The sequence below is a fragment of the Phalacrocorax carbo genome (genome assembly GCF_963921805.1).
Source record: "Phalacrocorax carbo chromosome W unlocalized genomic scaffold, bPhaCar2.1 SUPER_W_unloc_4, whole genome shotgun sequence".
Classification (NCBI taxonomy): domain Eukaryota; kingdom Metazoa; phylum Chordata; class Aves; order Suliformes; family Phalacrocoracidae; genus Phalacrocorax; species Phalacrocorax carbo.
In genome coordinates this window covers 103,031-111,310 of record NW_026990255.1, presented here as the reverse complement: position 1 = coordinate 111,310, position 8,280 = coordinate 103,031, and the positions used below count along the sequence as shown (strand labels likewise).

The window sequence follows — 8,280 nt, the reverse complement described above, 5'->3', positions numbered from 1 at the left end:
GTGTGTTATCAACCTTGTTCTCATACTAAATCAAAGCACAGCACTATGCCAGCTCCAGTGAAGAAAATTAACTCTATCCCAGCTAAAACCGTGACAACCAGTATCTAAGCCATTAGGAATAAGTGTCCCTCTGCTCAAGAGAGAAAATACACACCATGGTCCACCCTATGGTTTTACCTGTGTGACCATGGAGAGGACATGAAGAAGTGGGATGGAAAACCTACCTCGACCATCAGGGCGTGGGTACGCGAGCTGCAAAGAAGAATAATCACTCAGGGAGGTTCTTTCCTGGAAAGTTGCTGATCCAGTTCCCAGTAAGCAGCTCCCCAGAGAGAAGAGTAGAAGCACTGATTTTATTTCTGAGCTTAATAGAGAGACCCTTGGTTCGCATTTACAAGAAGTAGCAAATACTATTATCATGAATGGAGGGACCCTGCCTCCAGCCAGGTGGAAGAAAGGGATAACTGGGTTTACTGGACTGTGTTCCCTTAATGGCCTGGCACATCAGCCCCATAGGAATATAAAGCTTTAGTGGACACCAGTGCACAGTGCACCCTCATACCATCAAACTATATAGGGGCAGAAGCCATCAGTATTGCTGGAGTGACAGGGGGATCCCAAGAGCTAACTGTATTGGAGGCCGAAGTGAGCCTAACTGGGAATGAGTGGCAAAAGCATCCCATTGTGACTGGCCCAGAGGCTCCGTGCATCCTTGGCACAGACTACCTCAGGAGAGGGTATTTCAAGGACCCAAAAGGGTACTGGTGGGCTTTTGGTGTAGCTGCCTTGGAGACGGCGGAAATTAAACAGCTGTCTACCTTGCCCGGTCTCTCGAAGGACCCTTCTGTTGTGGGGTTGCCGAGGGTCAAAGAACAACAGGTGCCGATCGCCATCACAGCAGTGCACCAGTGGCAATATCTCACCAACCGAGACATCTCTGATTCCCATCCATGAGCTCATTCATCAACTAGAGAGCCAAGGAGTGATCAGCAAGACCCACTCACCCTTTAACAGCCCCATATGGCCATTGCGGAAGTCTAATGGAGAGTGGAGACTAACAGTAGGCTATTATATTTTCAGTATTATCATAATCATTATTATCATTACCATTATTACCATTATTATTTTATTTTAATTATTAAACTGTTCTTATCTCAACCTATGAGTTTTCTTGATTTTTATCTACTGATTCTCTCTCCCATCCCACTGGGGTGGGGGGAGTGAGCAAGCAGCTGCGTGGTGCTTAGTTGCTGACTGGGGCTAAACCACATCATTTACTTTTTAACAACAGGGTTTAGACATTGAGCAGTGACCATATCAACAGAAATGTTAATAAAATAATTTATTAAATAAAACATGGAAGTTGTCAGTGTTTATAATACCAAATTGCAACAGAAAAAGAAAAAAAACCAAACACCCGAAAGCTAATGTCCCAACACTCAAGCATAATACAAAATTATGCAAGTGTTAATGCAAACTCAAATTACACATCGTATGCACGTGGTAAATGAACTTGTTACTGTACACAAGCAAAAATACTGCCTAGCAATATCCCTTACACTTTCTTCCCTGAGTCTTTAATAAAACTAGTGTCTGTATTAAAGGCTAACCTTCCCTTGCTCAGCCAGTTTCTTCACCCACCTTTTAAACTAGTAAGCACTGAATACTAAAACTTTATTTGAAAGAGCTGTCCCTCATTCTGCCTGCCTCAAAATGTTTCCTATGAGCTCTACTATTTGTAACAAGAGGAGTCAACCATATTTAATAATTACTATGTGACCAGAAGCATGAGCTTGTATTTTTCAGCATTCCTTTTCAAATCTACATGATACAATTTCTCTTTGAAGAAAAAGCTAATACTTCAACATTCTTCTGAGCCAAAGACATGTGATATGAAATGAGGCAATCAGGCTGTAACTAGAATAATTTAACTCCTTTTAAGGCAGCTACAGAAGGAAAGTTATGAGGGAACAAACCCATTAGCTCAGAAAGTGTACTATAACCCTTGGGTGGATAGATTACTCACTCAGAAGGAAACAGAAGAAATTTACCTTAGAAAATTAAGACTCCTTCCCCACTTTTCTAAAGCCAGCATCTTTTCTTAGTATCTTCTTTATTCTTTTTAAACAGAATAATATATAGCAAGGGTAATTTACCAAAAAGCTTTAACAGCCACTAAAATAAACTACCAGAGTAATTCTTTAACAAAACCCATCATTACAGAAAAACATAACATGAAATCCCCAGTTAGCAAATATTCCCTTCCCTCACTGACCTGTTATTTGAGAGTTCAGCTGTAAAAATAAACTTGGTGCTTGCTTTTGGAGGAAACACTGCAGGTGGGAGAGGTTAACTCATTAAGATCCAGCAGAAAAATCTCTTTCTTTTAGTCGTTTTGATTTATTTCAAGGCTGAAGGACTTGATTAAAAAAATATAAAGAACTGTTCATTTGAATGTGATGCTCCTAAAACCTTAGCATTCTTTGTGTACAAGGTATTGACCTATAAGAAAGCAAAGCAGACAGGGATTACAAAAACCTGAACTGCCATTACTATTCTAATATGAAAAGTTAGTAAAAGCCTTGAAAAGAGCTATGTTTTTTCAAATTAATATTTCATATGTGGAGGCTATCTTTTGTGGAATAGGTTTGTTTAGAGTTTTTTGTTTGGTTGGTTTTTGGTTTTTCTTGAGTTAAGCATTAAGTATTAAAAGATCATCTGTTCATCTTCGACAATTACGTGGTTTGACAAGCTTGATATTTGCACAGTGGTGATAATTACTATATTTACATACATATGATTTACTGTGCTTTTATTCTGTGTAAACAACCATAGTTTTATTTTCCAAAGGCCAGGCATGTAACAACTGCATATTTGTCTAATTTTCTTTTTGTTTTGCAAGATACATAATAATATTATGAAACAGCCAATTTCCAAGAATTAGTTTAAAAAGTACACTTTTAATTTCTGGTATTAACTTCCTGTTTTCCTGCTACTAAAGTGAAAAAGATTCATACCGAGAGCCAGTTTATCTCAAGGCATAGTGAGGACTGTGCAGACCTCATGGATCCCTTCTAAAAACATTTTCTCATAAGTGTTTTTTCAGAAACTGCTTAGGACTGCTCATGCTGACATTTGAGGATTATCCCCACTTCTGACATGTTTATCTTCCTGGCACATGTTAACAAATAGGGAATCTTTGGAATTTATAAAGCCCAAGATTTTTGATTTTAAACACTTCATTTAAAGTGTTTGTTCTTGGAACTACAGAGGCCAATCACCCACTACCATCTGCACCAACAATAGCTTTATCTGGAGGCTAGGACTGGGACTAGAGTCCGCTTCCTATTTCTGATTGTTTGTTTACACTTTTTACAAAAAGCTTGCATTGTCATGGTAGCAGAAGCACAGGTCTAGAGGTAATAAGAAAAGGACTAAACTAAACTGATAATGGATATCTGAAGCACTTGCATCCTGCCACACATATAGCACAACTACATGACCTATTGGTGCAGTGACAAGCAAACAATGATAGGCTGCTTTAGTTTTGTGTGAAGTTAGAATCATAGAAATCATAGATCATGGAATCATTAAAGATGGAAAACACCTCTAGGATCATCAAGTCCAACCATCAACCCAATGCTACCATGTCTCCTAAACCATGCCCTGAAGTGCCACGTCTATGCATCTTTTAAATGCTTCCAGGGATGGTGACTCCACCACCTCTCTGGGCAGCCTGTTCCAATGCCTGACCATGCTTTCAGTGAAGAAATTTTTCCTAATATCCAATCTAAACCTCCCCTGATGCAGCTTGAAGCTGTTTCCTCTCATTCTATTACTAATAACTTGGGAGAGGAGACCAGCACCCACCTCGCTACACCCTCCTTTCAGGTAGTTGTAGAGTGATAAGGTCTCCCCTCAGCCTCCTCTTCTCCAGACTAAACAACCCCGCTTCCCTCAACCTCTCCTCATAAGACCTGCTCTCCAGACCCTTCACCGGCTTCGTTGCCCTTCTCTGGACACGCTCCAGCAACTCAATGTCCTTCTTGTAGTGAGGGGCCCAAAACTGAACACAGTATTCAAGGTGTGGCCTCACCAGTGCTGAGTACAGGGGCACAATCACTTCCCTAGTCCTGCTGACCACACTATTCCTGATACAAGCCAGGATGCTGTTGGCCGCCTCTGCCAGGCAGCTCTCCAGCCACTCTTCCCCAAGCCTGTAGCATTGCATAGGGTTGTTGTGACCCAAGTGCAGGACCTGGCACTTGGCCTTGTTAAACCTCGTACAATTGGTCTCGGCCCATCAATCCAGCCTGTCCAAGTCCCTCTGCAGAGCCTTCCTACTCTCGAGCAGAGCAACACTTCCACCCAACTTGGTGTCATCTGCAAACTTACTGAGGGTACACTTGATCCCCTCGTCCAGATCGTTGATAAAGATATTAAACAAGACTGGCCCCAAAACTGAGCCCTGGGGAACACCGCTTGTGACTGGCCACCAGCTGGATTTAGGTCCATTCACCACGACTCTCTGGGCTCAGCCATCCAGCCAGTTTTTTACACAGCAAAGAGCACACCCCTCCAAGCCATGAGCTGTCAGCTTCTCTAGGAGGATGATGTGGGAGACAGTGTCAAAGGCTTTGCTAAAGTCCAGATAGACAACATCCACAGCCTTTCCCTCATCCACCAGGCGGGTCACCTGGTCATAGAAGGAGGTCAGGTTGGTCAGGCAGGACCTGCCTTTCGTGAACCCATGCTGGCTGGGCCTGATCACCTGGTTGTCCTGCACTTGCCTAGTGAGCTCACGCAAGATGTATCACTCCATAATCTTCCCTGGTACCGAGGTCAGGCTGAAAGGCCTGTAGTTCCCCGGATCCTCCTTCTGGCCCTTCTTGTAGATGGGCATCACATTGGCAAGCCTCCATTTGTCTGGGACCTCCCCTGTTAACCAAGACTGCTGATAAATGATGGAGAGTGGCTTGGCAAGCTCCTCCGCCAGCTCCCTCACTACTCTCGAGTGGATGCCATCCGGCCCCATAGACTTGTGAGTGTCCAGGTGGAGCAGCAGGTCATAAACTGCTTCCTCCTGGATTATGCGGGGTTTATTCTGCTCCCTGTCCCTCCCTACCAGCTCAGGGGGCTGAATACCCTGGGGATAACTGGTCTGACTATTAAAGACTGAGGCAAAGAAGGCATTTAGTACCTCAGCCTTTTCCTCATCCTCAGTAGCAACGTTCCCCTCTGCGTCCAATAGAGGATGGAGATTCTCTTTGGTTCTCTTTTTGTTGTTAATGTATTTGTAAAAACATTTTTTGTTATCCCTTACAACAGTGGCCAGGTTGAGTTCTAGCTCTTGGGGAGATTCCGATTGGACACGAGAGGAAAATTTTTCACAGTGAGGACAGTCAACCATTGGAATAATCTCCCCAGGGAAGTCGTTGGCTCGGCCACATTGGACACTTTTAAGATTTGGCTGGACAGGGTGCTGGGCCATCTTGTCTAGACTGTGCTCTTCCTAGAAAGGTTGGACTAGATGATCCCTGAGGTCCCTTCCAACCTGTGATTCTGTGATAGCTGGGCTTTTGCCTAATTTTCTCTCTGGAAGACCTAACGAGATCTCTGTACTCTTCTTGAGCTGCCTGCCCCTTCTTCCAAAAGTGGTAGACTCTCCTTTTTTTCCCTGAGTGCCAGCAAAAGCTCCCTGTTCAGCCAGGCCGGTTGTCTTCCCCGCCGGTTTGTCTTGTGGCACTTGGGGACAGCCTGCTCCTGTACCTTCAAGAGTTCCTTCTAGAGGAGTGCCCAGCCTTCCTGGACTCTTTTGCCCTTCAGGACTTCCTCCCAAGGGACTCTCCGAACCAGTGCCTTGAACAGGCCAAAGTCTGCCCTCCAGAAGTCCATGGTAGTGGTTCTGCTGACCCCCCTTCTTACTTCACCAAGGACTGAGAACTCAATCATATCCTGGTCGCTAAGCCCAAGACCGCCTCTGACCGCCACATCTCCCAGCAGTCGTAAGAGTCATCCCACCGTGTCTCTGTGATGGTGACTAAGTCATAGCTATCCCTCTGTACAATGGCTTCCAGCTCCTCCTGTTTGTTGCCCATGCTGCGTGTGTTGGCATAGATGCACTTGAGCTGGGCTATTGGTTTCACCCCCAACCCTGGCATGCCACCCCTAGGCTCCTCTCTAGTGGACCTGGCTATATCCCCTTCCCCCTTTGAACCTAGGTTAAAGCCCTCTCAATGAGCCCCACCAACTCATGTGCAAGAATCCTTTTCCCCCTTTGAGATAGGTGAACTCCATCTGCCGCCAGCAGGCCCGGTGCCATGTAAACCTCCCCATGATCAAAAAAACCCAAAATTCCACCGATGGCACCAGCCTCTGAGCCACGTGTTAATCAGATGAGTTTTCCTGTTCCTTTCAGTATTATTCTTCCCTGCCATTGATGGGATTGAGGTAAACACTACCTGCGCTCCCGGTCCTTCAACTAGTCACCCCAGTGCCCTGAAGTACCTTTTGATTGCTCTTGGGCTTCTCTCTGCAACCTCATCACTGCCCACCTGCATAACCAACAGTGGGTCAGTATTAACTTATATTAAGTTGTATTGACTACGATAATATTTTAATATTAATAAATCTCATCATAAACTGAAAGTACAGGCTCAAATATGTAACATGGGAAGACAGAACATAAAACCACTCATGCTCCAACAGCATGCTTGACCTATTGCAGTTTATAAAGGCTGCTAATAGTCATCTTCTTTCACAAAGATGGGGGCAGGGGACCCTTTCCCCACCTCCCCTCCAAAGAGGTGTCATTTTGGTTTATCTCAGAAGCTGTTGCATACTTGTTTAGATGAACTAAATTTACTGCCCTTCTTCAAATCCTGACACAGGAAACAGCATCAACAGGGCACTTATGATGCGGTGTTCTAGTGTAAACATGCTACAGAAACAGGCAGAATTGTGAGATTATTTTTTCGAGGGGTTTTTGCTTGGAGGGCTTTTAAAAAGTAAGTGCTTAGAACAGAAGCTGTGATTTTTTTTTTTAACCTTCTGTCCCCAGTGCTTCAGACCTGCACTTGACCCCAGGTGACTGCCAAGATGAGAGCCATAAGGCTCACCCGCTCCCCCAACAGCAAAGCCAATCAGGAAGAAAACAAAATGCAAGCCACCCAGTGAAAGAAAGGGGAACCACCACTTTCCTGAACAGCGCTTCTGGTGCCGCAATTTCAATATGCAAAGTTAACGCAGCTACATCACCTCACAGCACTTCTTTTTTTCCTCGGGCACAGCTGCCGGCAGGGTGGCTTCAAACGAGATCGAGGAACCGCTGCAGTGTGTGGAAGACGACACAGATTTACAGAGGGTTTTGATTTTGGTTTTTTTGTGTTTTGTTTTGTTTTTTTAAGGGTTCCTTCTAGGTATTAAGGGCCCTCCTCCTGGCCCCCTCTCACAGTCCTTCAGCAGAGGGCAGACAGCTGGTGAAGGCCCGGCCTTGGTGGTGTCTCCCCTCAGCAGCACTGCAGCCCTGACTGGGCCTGGCTCCAGGCTAGGCTGTAGGAGCAGGCAGGGCCCTGCCGTCAGCCCCACAAGCCTCCCTCGGTTGGCATGAAGCGGCGAATACAGAGACTAGCCCCATGGGAGACTTTTTGGTGGTTTTTTTTGTTTGTTTGTTTTTTTTCCCTTCTCCCCCCCCGCGCCCCAGCTGGGGCGGGGGAGGTGGGAACGAGTAACAAATGGACGCGTCCCCTTTAAACACCTCCCCCCGCCCTTTCCACGTGGTGCAGGGCGGGGATTCCGTGATACGTCACTTCTGTTTCTGTCGTGGTGTAGAAGAGCTGCGTGTGGAGTAGGACGTGAGTTTTAGGGTTCTCCCTCGTGCCCAGTTGGGGCTGCCGCCATTTTCTCTATCACCTATCCGTGGTTCTTGGTGGCTCGGTACCTTCTGGCTGGTGCAGGAGAGGTTCGCTGGGTAATCGTATGGCGAGACTTTCCCTTTTCCTTGGTTGCTTCCTGTCCTCTGCGGGAGGAATGTTCCGCTGTGGAGCGGGCGTGGGGTGGGAGCCGCTGCCATGTTGGGGGGCAAAGAATTTGAGCGAGGGAGAAAATGGCGATAGGGAGCCATCCGGCTGCGTACACCCCACCCCCCCCGCTGGGATCTGGCTGCTCACTGGCGATCCCCGGCACTTTTTTTTTTTTTCTGTTGTATTTCCTTTTCTCTTCTTCGTCGCCGGTAATCTGCACCCCTCTTTCTGCCACCCCGCCCCGGGAGGACCTGAGCGT

The 8,280-nt window shown here is 45.9% G+C and overlaps 1 protein-coding gene and 1 long non-coding RNA gene across 7 annotated transcripts in view; one reads left to right on the top strand and one right to left on the bottom strand.

Moving 5' to 3' along the window:
- Positions 1-1,327: 1,327 nt before the first annotated feature.
- The window catches only part of LOC135310876 (uncharacterized), a 7,263-nt gene continuing 310 nt past the window's right edge, over positions 1,328-8,280 (bottom strand). Inside the window, exon 2 of the long non-coding RNA XR_010370836.1 lies at positions 1,328-8,064. This is a non-coding gene — a long non-coding RNA (uncharacterized LOC135310876). The remainder of the gene's footprint in view (positions 8,065-8,280) is intronic.
- The window catches only part of LOC135310875 (activated RNA polymerase II transcriptional coactivator p15-like), a 21,944-nt gene continuing 21,420 nt past the window's right edge, over positions 7,757-8,280 (top strand). For 3 of the 6 annotated variants that reach the window (XR_010370835.1, XR_010370834.1, XM_064439969.1), the window contains exon 1: positions 7,757-7,853. The gene's annotated coding sequence lies outside the window, so the exon portion shown is untranslated. Of the gene's footprint in view, positions 7,970-8,280 lie in introns of all 6 variants that reach the window. The other 3 variants (XM_064439965.1, XM_064439968.1, XM_064439966.1) reach the window with 3 other exon arrangements.